We start from the raw sequence: 14927 nt of genomic DNA, 5'->3' as shown, positions 1-14927 counted from the left end.
CTAGCAAATAGATTATGGTGTTGGGGAATTTGTGTATGGTCAAGGGTCACAAAAACAGCAAACAATTGAACCGGAAAACTTCGAGGCGTGAACGGGATCACTTTCCCAAAAGTATAATTCCGACCCTATACTACAACCGGGTTTACACGGAAATTTACTAATTAAGGAGATACAACGAAGAACAATTGTAATTACAAGTAGGATAATTACAATTCAATGTATAAAAGCTTATGATTTTGTGATGATGAAAAATATATTTGCAGCAATGCTTTTCAAGAGGAATATCAAACTGATTATTACTTGAGTGCCTTTCAACATATGAAAATCATACTTCCTCCGTTTTCTTTTACTTGCAACACTTCCCTAAAAAGGAAATGTCACAATACTTGCAACACACTATAAAAGGAAAGTTACTTTAGGGAAAAACTATACTATTTTCCTTATTTAAAGCACATGGTCCACTAAATTACATTCCTAACAACCACTCATCCTATTTTAAAGTTTATTATATAATGTAAACCCCACTTTTCTTAATTACCGTGCTAAAGGGTGTGTTGCATCTAAAAGAAAACAGAGGAAGTATATAAATATGAAGACAAATATCAGCCAAACCGTACAAGAAAACTGACGATAACCGTCACTCACAATCTGAAAAAATGCCGCGCCCGATCGGGCCGGCCACCGCCCGATCGGGCGGTTCTGATTTGCAGATTTTATCACCTCTCGCGCCCGATCGGGTGGTGGTGGCCCGATCGGGCGGACTAAGCCTCGATTTTCAGAAATCAATCTCACGAAAATCACTGTTCTCGCGTCCGATCGGGTGGTGGCTGCCCGATCGGGCGGCGGTACAACCTTCCAGCATCAGCCTCGCGCCCGATCGGGCGAGCACTACCTCGATCGGGCGGTGGACCGGGCTGAGAGAAGTGGCTTGACATTTTCAGCGTGATGTTTTCTTAACTCCATTTAACCATGTTCATGGCTGACTTTATGACTTCTATTTTCTTTGTTTAATATTAATGTACAACACCTTAACCTAAGTAATTAATTTAAACAAACTTGAAATAGTCTACATTCTCTAAATAATTCAACATAGGGCTCATGAGATAGGCCCGACAACTATACACTATACACAATAATAAACCCGACTTTTGACGGCGCTTGGATAGAAAATTTGCAGTAGAAGGGGAAACAATGGTTTCTTTCGCCATTGTTAATGAAGTAGCAGGAGAGTATGTAGAAGAACACTTAGAATAATTTAGAACAATAGACTAGAGGCCCCATGAATTGAACTTCGTGAAAATGAATTAGAATAAATTGAAGTGGGAAATATCCCAAATTAGAAGAAATTGACAGTATTGCGCAGAGCACTTAGAATAATTTAGAAGAAATTGAATTGGGGATTATCCCAAATTCAAACCCAATTAAAAAAAAAAAAAAAAAAAAAAAAAAAAAAAAAAAAAAAAAAAGATAAAATTGATGGTAGAAATTGATTATAGGAATTAGAATGTAGAAATTGATTTTAGGGATTAGAGTGAACCCGGCTCCGATACCATGTCACGAAATAATTTTTCGTAGTTTCATTAGAGTGTAGAGTAGAGTATATATACAACCTAGCAAATAGATTAGGGCTCATGACATAGGCCCGATAACTATACACTATACACAATGATAAGCCCGATAACTATACATTATACACAATAATAGGCCCTAACAAGATTCAATATTTTTACAATGTTAAATAAATTGCTAAAGAATTATTGATGAATGATAAGATTTGAAAGCAAGTGAATGATCATGCCAAGCAGGATTGTATCACTTTACTAAAGAACTAGATATAAGCCCGTGCGATGCACGGTTCTAGTAAATATTTTTATTAATTTAAGATTTTTTATACGATGATCATTCATTAGATATTTGGATAATATTCCTAATATCATAAGATAATTTTTTTATTTTATTTTTAACACTAAAATTATCTTTCGTAGGTTTATTTATTTTAAGTGGCGCTTGAATTTAAAATCTCAAACCTTATTCTTTAATTTTACTTAGGTGACAATTTAATTTTTTTAATAAAAAGTTAATTGACAAATCATTTATTTATTGGCTAAAATAAGTTGTTTGCAAATGCGTTTTTTTATATATTCATTCTGTTTCAAAATATTAGTCTCATATAGAATCTTTTAACTATTAAAAAATAAAGGGGAATCTTCTAAATTTCTCTCTATATATATGAAAAACATAGTGATATGAGATTTAATTTTATTCGTTTCGATGAGTACATTATTAATATCTAATTTTTATAATATTTGCTAGGGAGAGATTAAAGATTTTTACGATCAAAGATTTACATCCATATATGTAAAAAAAGATAATTATTAGTTTTATAAATAATTTAAATTTTAATTGTTCACTATTCATTATTTTTACCTAGGTGGCAAAATTCTTGAATTTTATTCGTCACTTTTTCTTAGGTGGCGAGTGAATTTTTTAATTCTAAAATAAATTATTTCTCTAATTTTTCATTGGTCAAAATAATACCTTTTCTTATGTGGCGCGCCGAATACTCTCCAAAAATGCCTACTTTATTTATATATATTAGATTATTGATGAATAATGCAATTAAGCCTCCTCATTGAGTTGCTCTCTTCAATTCAATCATCATATTTAGTTGAAAAAAGGTATTGTCATCTAGCTAGTATTTCATAGTGATATTGTAGTTTAGAATTGGAGATTTTATGAAAAACTACCTAAGTACCTTTTATATACAACTTTTTGTGAAAAACTACCTTTTAAAAAAATTGTTGTAAATGACTACCTCTTTTTTAAAAAATGTCACTACAAGAAAAAGGGGGATTAGCAACTGATTTTTGCGACTACCATAATAATTAGTCGCAAAAATAATTTTTGCGACTGAAAAAGACGAACAGTCACAAAATTTGCAACTGATTTTGCAGTAGTTGCTATGCGGTCGCTAATTAGCAACTAATTTTTGCGACTACTATAATAATTAGTCGCAAAGTTATTTTGCGACTGCAAAAAACGAGTAGTCGCAAATTTTTGCAACTAATTTTGTAGTAGTTGCTATGTGGTCGCTAATCTGCGACGCTCTTATAATTTTTTGCGACTAAAGATTAGTTGCTACGGTAAATAATTTTGAAACAATTTTTTTAATAAAATTTGCTACTACTATTGCAAGATTTGCAACTAACATGGTAGTTGCTACCATTGTTAATGAAAAATAAAAACCCCCTTTTATTAAACAAGGAAATATAAACCCTTAGTATAATGAGTTAGTTTTTTATTTTATTTTTTTTTACTAAAATTAAAAACCCTTAGATGTTGCCGTAAAAAACCCAATTATCACTCCTTAATCCTTATTCACGAAGAGTACTGCAGACATACTCTTCTTCCTTAAAAAAAAAAAAGCCGAAGGCCAAGTTCAATTCAGAAAAAATCTAACCGTCGTCGTTATATTCATCTGTCGCCGCCATGCCACCATATCTCCTCCCAGGTTAGTTACGCATGCTTCCCCTTCCTACCGTCCATTCCATCTTTCTCATATTGCAATTTGCTAATGGCGATTTAGGGTTATCATTGAGTTTTCGTCCAATTTTTTACTTTAACAAGTTTCGTTTGCGAATTGCAAACTGATTTTAGTCTGATTATTGATTGAATTGCGAATTGAATGAGTTGCGAATTGATTGAATTGATATTAATCTGGTTTATTGCGAATGGATTGAACTGATTTTAATCTGGTTGCCAATTGCGAATTTTGGGTTTATTTTTGAACTCAATTAATGTAAAACCATTCAAACATGATTTAATATGCAAAAAGCCCTAATTTTTTTTAATTTCTGTATGATTTACTATATACTTTGCTTTTAAACGTTGCAAATTAGGCAATGTTGGTAATTACTGTAGTTTTTTGCATCTACTATTGATGAGATTTAAATTGTAATGTTGTTTCTCTTACTGTATTTTACTATGCTGTTTGATTATTTTTGTTGACATATGGTGACACAAATATTATGTATACATGATTGGAAATCCCTTTTCTTAAATTAGCCAATGTTGCTGTTGAGGATGATATGGCACTACAAAATTTGAATGGAGTGGAACAAGGAAAGATTGAGCTCTCACTAGATGGGTTATGGTGAGTTATAATCATTTATGTATTATATTTGATGTCTCACACTACCACAAATACAGTCTATTAAGCGCTTAGGTAGACACACACTATGAAATTGCTGAAATAGTCATATGCTGTGTTAAATTTTCATGAAGTGAATCATTTCAAAACTCTCACTATTCCCAATATCCCACTATTGGAGTCTTCCTCAACCCCTAACCTCTCACTATTGAGCATAATCAAATTACCCCAATTTCTGCGCTCGATTCTTCAATCTTCAATTCAATTTGTGAGTTTCAATCCATCCACATATCAATCTAAACTCATACTCTTTGCTTAAAGAACCCTGATTATTTAAATCATTACCCTTTTTTCTGAATTTTTGTGATTAATTACTTTGTTCAGCAGTTCAATTCGTGAGTTTCAATCAATCCTGTCAACCCATATGATTTACTGGAATAAAGATTCATCTGGTAAGATTTTTCGCATGATTATTTTAGTTTTTGTTAGATTTAACCTTTCAATTTGCCTAATAACTCAATGAGTCATTCTATTTGCCAATCGATTTATTCAACCTTATATATTGAATTTCGCTATGTTTATTGAAATACTTAGAACCCTTTTCCAGAAAGTTGAGTACCAACCTGATTTGTTTTTTTGTTTTCCCCTTCAATTTCATCTAGTTGAAGAGCTTTTAGTCGTTTTTTGGGGGGGTTTTGTTGTATATAACCTATAATTTCGTTATTTGTTGTGTAGTTGTAAGCAGCGTTTGAAGTACTTCATGTGAAAAAGAAAGAGATTGCAAAAATAGAGATTTAATTTGGTATGTTTATTGCATCTTTACGATTAGATCTTTAATCCATTAGTATGTCCCCTGCTTGCTACATGTTTTAGAATTTGTTCTTGAATCTTTTAGTTGTAGGCTCAAGTTATAGGATACTGCACTTTTTTTTAACCAAAGGTTAGTAGATTTATTCTATTTTAAATAGTTCATACAACAGAGTTTGGCAGAGAGGTGTTGAATATATGATATCCAACAAGGTCTAGCCAGTTAAGGAAATAGTAACGACACACAAACTAAAATACCCCTAGGGATTAAGCAAGATAATCTAAAAAGGTGACTAATAATGCAGAGTAAGTGCTACAATGTCCATTTTAATTCATTAGTAACTACATTGTACTTTGACCCCCTAAAGACTTTAGAGTTGGTAGCCATTTTAATAATTATTCTCATTCTTATTACATGATGAATTGAGGAGTTAAAGATCCTCTAGGAAATTTTACTTTTGCGACGGTTCTACAAAATTTGTTGCTAACCCAATTCCTAGTATACAAGTCCTGTGATTATAACCTAACCAAATTAGATGTAGAGAATAAAAGGGTTAGAAAAAAAAAAGCTTACATGAAACAGATTGTTGACTAGGGAAAAGCCCGGAAGAATAGGAATTAAAAGAGTTCATGAGGGACACAAATACTTGACATAATATATATATAAGTAAGAAGTTGTTACTCTTATTTTTTCCATTGACTTTCTGTTGTGAATGGGAAAAGATAATTATGATTATTTCTTCATATATCATCATCTTTTAATTTGAGCTTCTTGTTATCTCAAGTAGAGATAATTTTATACATTAGTTTAGTTTGAGGATATATAATGTTATTTTTGTAGATAAGCATAAAATGTATATAAAGATAAAACCCAAAGATGTATATGACTTGGTAGACGATGACATTAGAGAAGAGAAGGAAAATGAACCATATTATATCTCAACAAGTCATGGTATGAGTATACTTATATATTTTGCTAAGATTATAAAAAATATATATGGTAGTTAATGTTTGGAAATATTTTAGATTATTTGTTTGTTTGTCTGATTGAGTTGGAGGATGAAAATAATTGGCCGGCGTTAATCAAATGATTAATGTGGTATGGCACAATGTGAATTGAAACAGGTTTATTTTGAAGCCATACCCTATTGGAGGGAATTGTTCAATTTACAAAGGAGAATCTGCCGAAATATTTACTAATAATTACTTTCAATAATTATTTTACTACAAGTGTTGCAGTTTTTTATTTTTTTTATTTTTTTTATATAACAATTGAGACCATAGTTTTCTAATACATATCTTAATGCAGGGAAAAACTTGAGGAACATAAGACCAAAGGAATTGAGATAAACCCCGACAAAGTCTACTTGGAGCTTGTAGGTGGGCAAAAGAAAGAAAAGTCTACGGTTTAGGGAGTACTTCACAAATGTTATACAAGAGCAATCCTACTTCTCACCCTCGTGCATCATCTTCCACTCCTTCCATGATTTCTCAACTAAGCTCTTAAGTTGAAGAATTAAAGAAGATGGCGGAAGAAAACCATAACAAGGTAGAAGAAAGCAAAAAAATAGCGACATAAAGCTTAAAATATGCTAAGGAATTTGTCGAAAATCATGAGATCGAAAAAGCTACTTGGAAGAAGGAAAAATTAGCTATGCACAAAACATTGTAGGAGATGGCATCCCTTGCCTCCTGCGTCGTAGTCACCCACTCTACTAATGCAATTAATTGTTTTTTTTAAACAATTAGTCATATGGGTTGAATATTGTTTTTTAATACAATGATATAAAATTGATGATATTTTGGATATTTGAATAAAATTAACATTTGGTTATTTGAATTAATGTGTGGGTACGTTTTTTTTTGGGATTGATATTGATCGTCGCTAAATTATGGTCTCCAAATATTGATAGTCAGTCGCAAAAATTTAGCGACTGAAGATTTGGTTTAGAGACTGGTTAGTTTAGTTGCAAAATAATTAGTTTCAATAGTCACTAATATGTCGCAAATAATTAGTTTTGTAGTCGCAAAAGTTTAGTCTTGTATGTAGTTGCTAATTCGTCGCGAAAAAAATTAGTCACAGTTGTAGCAAATTTGTCGCAATAAATCTAGTTTGCGTAGTCGCAAAAAATGGTCTTGTAGTCGATAATCCGTCGCAAAAGTAGTTATAAAACATTGGTCTCCGTAGTTGCTAATCCGTCGCAAATATTTTACGACGAACAATGGTTTAGTTGCTAAAATTTGAAAGTTAGTCGCTAAATGGCAGTAGCAAAGGCGTTGCAAATCCGTCGCTAAATTTGCGACTGTTCAAAAATTAGTTGCAAAAATGGATTTGCGACGAGGTCTTTGGCAACTAACCAAAGTAGTTGCAAATCCGTCGCAAATCCATTTTTGCGACGGATTTGCAACTATTTTGGCCGTCGCTAATTACCCTTTTTCTTGTAGTGTGTTGTAAAAGACTACTTATTACCGGAATCCGGCCAATGACTTTTGTCGCCGGCGTTGACCACCCAATGCCTTAAAAAACTTTTTTTTTCCTTTTTTTTCTATTCACCACCTTCTTCACCTCCGCCCCACCACCACAACACCTCAAAACACCCCGGCCTACACCCTCACGCATCCCAAAACCAACACAACCCCACTTGAAACCACCTCTAACCTGTCGAATCTAACACATCCAAGCCCACACAACTTCGCAATTCTGCGATCCTCGCAGCAGCACCTTCCCTTTCTCGTAGCAGCACACATTCCCACGCCATCACCGCACCACTACCCTCTATCTCTACCTCTTGACGCCACCAACAATAACACCAGCATACCCCATTAAGCTGCAAATAGCAGCCATACTAACCACGGAACACTAACAACAATAACACAGCAATAAATTAATTATTGTAAATTCCATTCACAAACTTCAATCTTCTATAAATTAAAAACACAATTGCACTAGTCTCTGGAAGGGAAATCCATCGCACTTGCATCAAATTCGCAATCGCAACCAATACATAAAAACACATTTGCTTTAAGCATTCAATTTTCGCATATACTTAACAATTGAAAAGGGGGTTTGCACGAACTAAGCAAGATATACATGGATTTAAGGAAAACTTACAATTTTTGGAAGGAAATTCACCAGATTGGGGCTGAATTGGAGAAGAAATCGAGAAATTAGGGTTCTAGGGTTACAAAAAGGGGCTGAATTGGGGGAATTTGTGAAATTTGGGGGGAAAATGGGTGGGAAATGGGTCATTACAGGGCACGTGCTAGTCACGTGACTTAGTCAACGCCGGCGACAAAAGTCAACGACCAGATTTCGGTAATAGGTAGTCTTTTGCAACATTTATTTAAAAAGAGGTAGTCATTTACAACAATTTTTTTAAAGAGTAGTTTTTCATATTAAGTTGTATATAAAAGGTAGTTTTTCACAAAAAATCCTTTAGAATTTAGTTCTTTTTTTTTTTTTTTTTTTTTTTGACAGGAAGTTGGGGAGTATTATTATATGCTCAAATCATCAAGAATTACAGCATCCGATGCACAATCCGGCACTTCTTCCATCCAAACTCTCATCACATCAAACATAACACTACTTTGAGCAAGTCTATGAGCTACCCCATTCCCTTTCCTCCCAACATGAGAAGAAACAAAACTACTACAATAGTCAGAAAGCATAAGAATATCTTTCACAATTAGACCAAATCTGGAATTTTGGATCCTTTTGTGCTTCAAGTGCTGGTGTAGTTTCAGATTGTCAGTTTCCAATATGATGTTTCGAAAGCCAGCTTCAATGGTTATCTTGAGCAAGTGTCTGGCAGCAAGAGCTTCACCTATGTCCACATCATACTCCTCCTTCAACCTCCAGCTCGTAGAAAGAAGGACATCACCCAAGTGATCCCTAGCCACACCACCAATACCCGTAGTTTTGTCACTAAAACAGGCCACATCAGAGTTGATTTTGCACACCCCAGCTGGGGGTTTCTTCCAGCTTGTTTCAACCACCATATTTTGCTGTAGGGGAGTAACTTTTGCCTCATTAGCTTTATGATATTCACCCACAATATTCACGGCTTTCTGTATCACTGATTCAATGTTGAAGGCTTTCCTTTCAAAACACCAGGCATTCCTCTTGAGCCAAATCCCCCACAACAAACTCCATAAAATGTCCCACCATTCTCTCTTTTTATTTTCTTTCAGTTTTTGTATGCAAAAAGACATGAAAGAAATAGAGTTATCAGCAGCAATAGACAAACGCAGAGGGGAAAAATACCAAATACTCTTAGCAGCAGGACATGATACAAGCGTATGCATAACCGTTTCTGCCTCCTCACCACATACAGGGCAAACATCATCATCACAGATACCCCTACCTTTCAGCTTGTTTCTAACAGGAAGCCCTCCATGAAGTGCACGCCAACCAAAATTCTTGACTTTGGGAGGCACATTTGCATTCCACAGCATTTTCCAAATGTCATTGCAGGGAGTAGAAGAAGCAGACGCACCAGTATCTTTGTTAGCCTGAAGCAACGCAAAATAAGCACTTTTGACAGTGAACTCACCATTTTTAGAGAGTTGCCAAGTCCAACAGTCCCTTTGAGGGAACGCAGGCAGAGGTATTCTCTTAATTTCTCTTGCTTCCCACTCCACAAATGTGTTGTCAATCAGCTGGTAGTTCCAAGCACCATCCACGAACAGCTCATAAACAAATTTTGGACTTTCAAGTTCAATATGGGGCCGTGGCAGAACCTTGAAATTGGGTAAGTTGGGAACCCAAGGATCACACCATATATCAATTGAGCTACCAGAACTTACCATTTTACACGCACCAAGTCTCACAACATCTCTGGCAGAAAGTATCGATTTCCAGGTGTAGCTTGCATTGGGAGTAACTTTTGCAGCCATAAGATCAGTATGTGGGAAATATTTTTGCTTCAAAGTGCGTACCATCAGTGAGTTGGTATTAGTAAGTAGCCTCCAAACTTGTTTTGCCAGCATAGCTTTGTTAAAGCATAGTAAATCACGCATTCCCAGCCCCCCTTCCTTCTTAGACATAATCAACTTGTCCCATGCCACCCATGAAGTCTTATGTTCCTCCTTCTTTTGACCCCAAAAGAAGCTTCGACACATACGCTCAATTTCTTTTAAAATGCTAACTGGCAAATTGAAACACTGCATTGCATACGTGGGGATGGCCTGAGCAATTGATTTAATTAGCACTTCACGACCAGCTTGAGAGAGGTAACCACCATAGAATTTAGTTCTTATTACTAATAGATTAGATATTTTCTTTCTTGAATACAATTTTGCCTAAAAGATTACACTATCTATTAATAAAAATATACCTATACATAACATAGCATCATTTACTTCGTATATTGTGCATTTTATTTATACTTAGTAATAATCATTGTATCAAAAAAAATATATTTAATAATCAAGCACCGATCAATGCTGTAAGTAAAACAAGTTGATCATAATAATATTCGAATAAGCCTTAATCATAAATTAGAATATAATGATGAATACAATCACACTGTAAATCGCATGTATTAATTAACTGGTTTCTATTTTTCTAATATAAAACACAAATCACACTACAAATTTTTGTAAATCTAACTTAAATATAAGTCATTCATGAACCGAATTATGGCACAAAGGACAAACACAATTTTCATAGAGACATCTAAGTATACAAGGCTCATGAAACACATGCTCACAAGGCAACTTCGTAAGAGATTTTGACCACTTTGTTACAATAATACTAACATCATCGTCATTAATAGTAGCCTTAAGATCTTTGTCCCCTTTTTCGTCTGTGATATTCAATTTTTGTAGACATATACCACACGTACCCTCTATTTTCAAAAACTCGCAATCATTACCATTACCATCACCATTATTCTCAATAGTAAGCCTTTCTAGCCCCTTAATAACCAGTACTTCCTCCTCAACAAAATCGTCCGAGGTAGCAACACCGCCAACACACTCCTTGAACTCCTCTTCATTACAAACTCGATCAGGACCAATACGAAATAGCCTCAAATCAAAAACTTCAACACTCTTTAGTAAACCACTTTCATGTTCAAAACCTTGTTGTCCTTGTTTCTTAAGAGACTCAACTCTTTTCCATATATCATCACTTAAATGATTTAATTTTTTCATCAACCAATTACCAACAAGAACATCATTTCTATTCTTAGTGGCTAAAAGATCTTGAGCAATATCAACCCTACACAATATGCAAAACGGGTTAATCAATAGAACTTCCTTTGTAGGTAGTTTTCGCATGCTTAACATTCTTCGACCATTAGTATGGTATTAAATTAAGGTTTCGTAGTGATCGAAGTTTAATAAAAAAATTGAGATCTAAAACCTAAGCTCTGATACCATGTTAGATTTCGAGAAAACTTCTCAATCTGGAGTGTGTACCATTGATCAAAATATATAGAGTTTACAATGCTAGGCCTAAACACGTTAGGAAACCTAGTTACGATAAACATACAAAATATATCCTAATCTGCGACAAATATTATCCTAAGTATAATATCTATCAAATCTAACTTCGAGTTTCATAGAGGAAGAACTCGAGTTAATTAGGATTAATAGTATCATTAGTGTCATGGCTACAAGGAATTACGATGCCACGATCATGAAGCTCTTCAAACCTAGCAATTAGACCTTTTTTTTTCTTCCATACTAATCCAACTTCATTCAATTATTGAGAAATAAATTTTAAGGAGAGATTATGATTATCAAATTTATTCGTATATATATATATACAATGTAGATAGCCCATGTCCTTAGCTGAGTTGTATTAGGAAGCTAGTTTAGTAACTAACTAATAATCGCTAAAAATCTTTATAATTTATTATCTATGTAGTCTTGTTACTCTCGTATACATAAAACCGTTATAATTTAGGAAACTTTTTTAGTAACTAAGTAATAACCGCCCTGTCTTCAAAAAAAAAAAAAAAAAAAATAAATAATAATAATAATAATAATAATAATAAAATAAAATAAAAAAATTAAGGTCGGTGTACTAGAAGATTTGATAAAGGAAGATAAATAATACTACGTAATTTATACAGTTATCTCCACTCTGTGAAAAATTATTAAATACATAAGGTAGGTGTTATCTAGAATTTGTAATATACACCCGGATGCACCGTACACCCAACTAACTCAATGTTAGTTTTTGTTTTTCATTTGATGATTAAATGAAAAACAAACATCAAAATAAGAACAAAACACTCATGTTGTACGGTACACTCGGGTGTATATATAACTACCTCTATGTGTTTTCAGAAGATCGAATTGTATGGACTCCGCATTTGATAATGTACTACTCCGTAGTAGAAAAAAAAATTTCATTATTCATTCCTAATTATTTTAATTATGGAATGTTTTCAATATGGATTCAAATTTTGATCATTAATTCTCACTACTTTATCGCGGATAAGGACTTTACAAAATCATGTCCTCAACCCAAGTCTCAATTTCTTTAAGCCACTCTAGTACTGTAATGACTAGTCTCAATTTTTTCTTTTTTTTTATTTTTTTTTTTTTTTTTTTTTTTTTTTGGAAATACTAGTACTGTAATGACTAGTCTTCTCATCTCAAATGCTCCATTGAAAGCCTTAAAGGTGAAGAACTAGCCAAGAGTTTCTTTACATTCACGAAGGTTATGAGATCAAACCCTCAACTAATTAAGAAACAAGTGAGCACCCGCTATACCATACTCCGTAATAACTAATAAGCTAAGACGACGAACTTGGTTTAAAGTTTAAAACAAACCCTAGCTTTATTGTTCGATTTCTAGAGAGGATTTTTCATGCCTCATTCAATGTTCATTTACTATCAAATTTGTATACCAAACCCATTTACAATCTCTACGACCCTAGTTATGGGTTATTAGTTCGTTATATAATTTGTATCGGCCCATTAGCATGAGGACATGAAAAATTGTTGAACCACATTTGTGAAAGAAACCAACTTGATGGGCCAACTAAATTCACTAATTCATTGCAGATTTGCAGCTTGTGGCAAACTGACAATAACATAATTAAGGGTGTCAGCCCCAATAACATGATCAAATAAGTCAACTAATTTAAGTTTGATACTTATTTCATAAATAATTACACACAACTACACAAGTAAGAGCAATCACAACTCAAGTCCAATGCTTGCATTTATTCATCACTTATTTACATCAATCTTCTTAAACGACAATCAATTTTGCATCCATTTGGAAGCCCAACACCACTGCATCCGCTTCGACTATCATCGGGTCTATATTTTGCTGATGGCTGTTGACAATTATTAAAACAAATTCAGATAAAACATCAAATTAGACACCTTATATATGAATATATCACAAACAAATTAAAGTAGGCAAAATCAAGGAGAACATATCCCAAAAATTTGTATTACTTCGTCATTTTAACGACACTTTACTATTTCACTTTGTTTTTTTTTTAAAATTTCACAAATAACTAGTACTCATATATACATATAGTATAGCAAAAAAAAAAAAAAAAAACTCAATTTCATCCAAATAAAACAAAAAAAAAAATAAATCAAGTAGCCCATTGTTTAGCATAAAATCGAAAAGAACTACTCCGTAATTATTGAAGTGTTTGATGATTATCCCCCATTGCAGCCTCCCCAGTCCCGACCCAATGCAATTAATATCGTCAAAGTAAGTAATTAGTGAAATGAAAGCATAAATATTAATCAAATAAAAGCATATATGAAGTCCCTCCATTACCGTGATTATCGATCAATTTGCCATCAACTCCGTCCTGGCCTCGTATGATTAATCGAATCATCGAAGTGAGTCTGATAGAAAAAAAGAGGAAATGTTGTGAATTGGTAATGGGAAAGATAATTTTAATTTGTTTAGAGTTAGTAAATTCATATAATACAGTTGGTAAAATGTACGGAGTAATTCTTTAAAATAAAAAAATACCTTGATTGTATGGATACTAGCAGAGTCCATGCTCCATCATCATTTTCTGTGGTCTTGTATTATTTCATAATCGATCTCAACATAGGGAACATCTGAGATTTTGTGCCATTCAGATCCAGAATCAGGCCAATCTTCTTTGGCACTTATTCTTTCTTTCAAAATTGGACAATTCCAAATGATGATTCTTTTGAGATTTTGGGGAAGATGCTCTTTGGCAGGTAGATGTGTCAACTTGTTGCAATAGTATAACGCCAAATCTTCAAGAGATGAGAGGGTGCCTATCCACTCTGGAAGTCTTTCCAACTCTTCAAAATTAATAAGGCGTAGAGTTTTAAGGTCAGGGAGGTGGAGTTGAAGTAGTTGTTGAGGCAGACTTTTCTGCTTATTTTTTTATCCCTCATACAATAATACAATTCAAGTACTTTAAGGGAGTTATTGTGTTTATGGGGTGGAGGAGTGATGGTGTGGTGGTTGTCATTACAGAACACCATCAAATAAGACAAACACCTAGTACTAGTACTAGGACTAGGACTAGGAGTACTATCTCTGCTTTCTATTTCATGCTCCACGTAAGCTCCTAAAGATTGAAGGTGAGGAAGATGTGGAATCCACTCTAGCACTGAACTACTCTAGCACTGAATAAACAAATAAACAAGGCCCTGCAATTTACTCAAATCTGGGATGGGATGCTTTACTGATCTACAACCATATATTTCTAGTTTTTCCAAAGATGTGCATTCCGTGATACTAGTTGGGATCTTTTCTAACCTCTCACAACTAGATATTCTAAATGTATGCAAGGAGGAAAGACCCTTGAACATATCATCAGGTAAAGAAATCAAGTTGTCACAATCCTCTATAATTAATTCACAAAGGGAAGAGAGACTAGACCCATTGCCATGGAACATATCATCTGGAAGACTATCTAAGGCCGTGCAGTTGTCAAGTTTCAAATGCTTAAGAGAGACAAGGGAATTCAGACCATTGGGTAAACACACTAACTTTGGA

General features: G+C 33.8%; 2 long non-coding RNA genes across 2 annotated transcripts; one reads left to right on the top strand and one right to left on the bottom strand.

Annotated features, from left to right (window-relative positions):
* Positions 1-4063: 4063 nt before the first annotated feature.
* LOC145615597 (uncharacterized) lies at positions 4064-6709 on the top strand. The gene is made up of 4 exons (XR_014107297.1): positions 4064-4153; positions 4535-4602; positions 4886-4952; positions 6267-6709. It is a non-coding gene; the product is annotated as an uncharacterized LOC145615597 (long non-coding RNA).
* Positions 6710-13047: 6338 nt separating this feature from the next.
* LOC145613144 (uncharacterized) lies at positions 13048-14112 on the bottom strand. The gene is made up of 3 exons (XR_014106875.1): positions 13920-14112; positions 13719-13789; positions 13048-13257 (listed from the first exon to the last, which is right to left on the bottom strand). It is a non-coding gene; the product is annotated as an uncharacterized LOC145613144 (long non-coding RNA).
* Positions 14113-14927: the final 815 nt, after the last annotated feature.

Source organism: Chenopodium album, chromosome 25, assembly GCF_948465745.1.
Source record: "Chenopodium album chromosome 25, dcCheAlbu1.1, whole genome shotgun sequence".
Taxonomy (NCBI): Eukaryota; Viridiplantae; Streptophyta; class Magnoliopsida; order Caryophyllales; family Amaranthaceae; genus Chenopodium; species Chenopodium album.
This window is presented reverse-complemented; position numbering and strand designations above follow the sequence as displayed.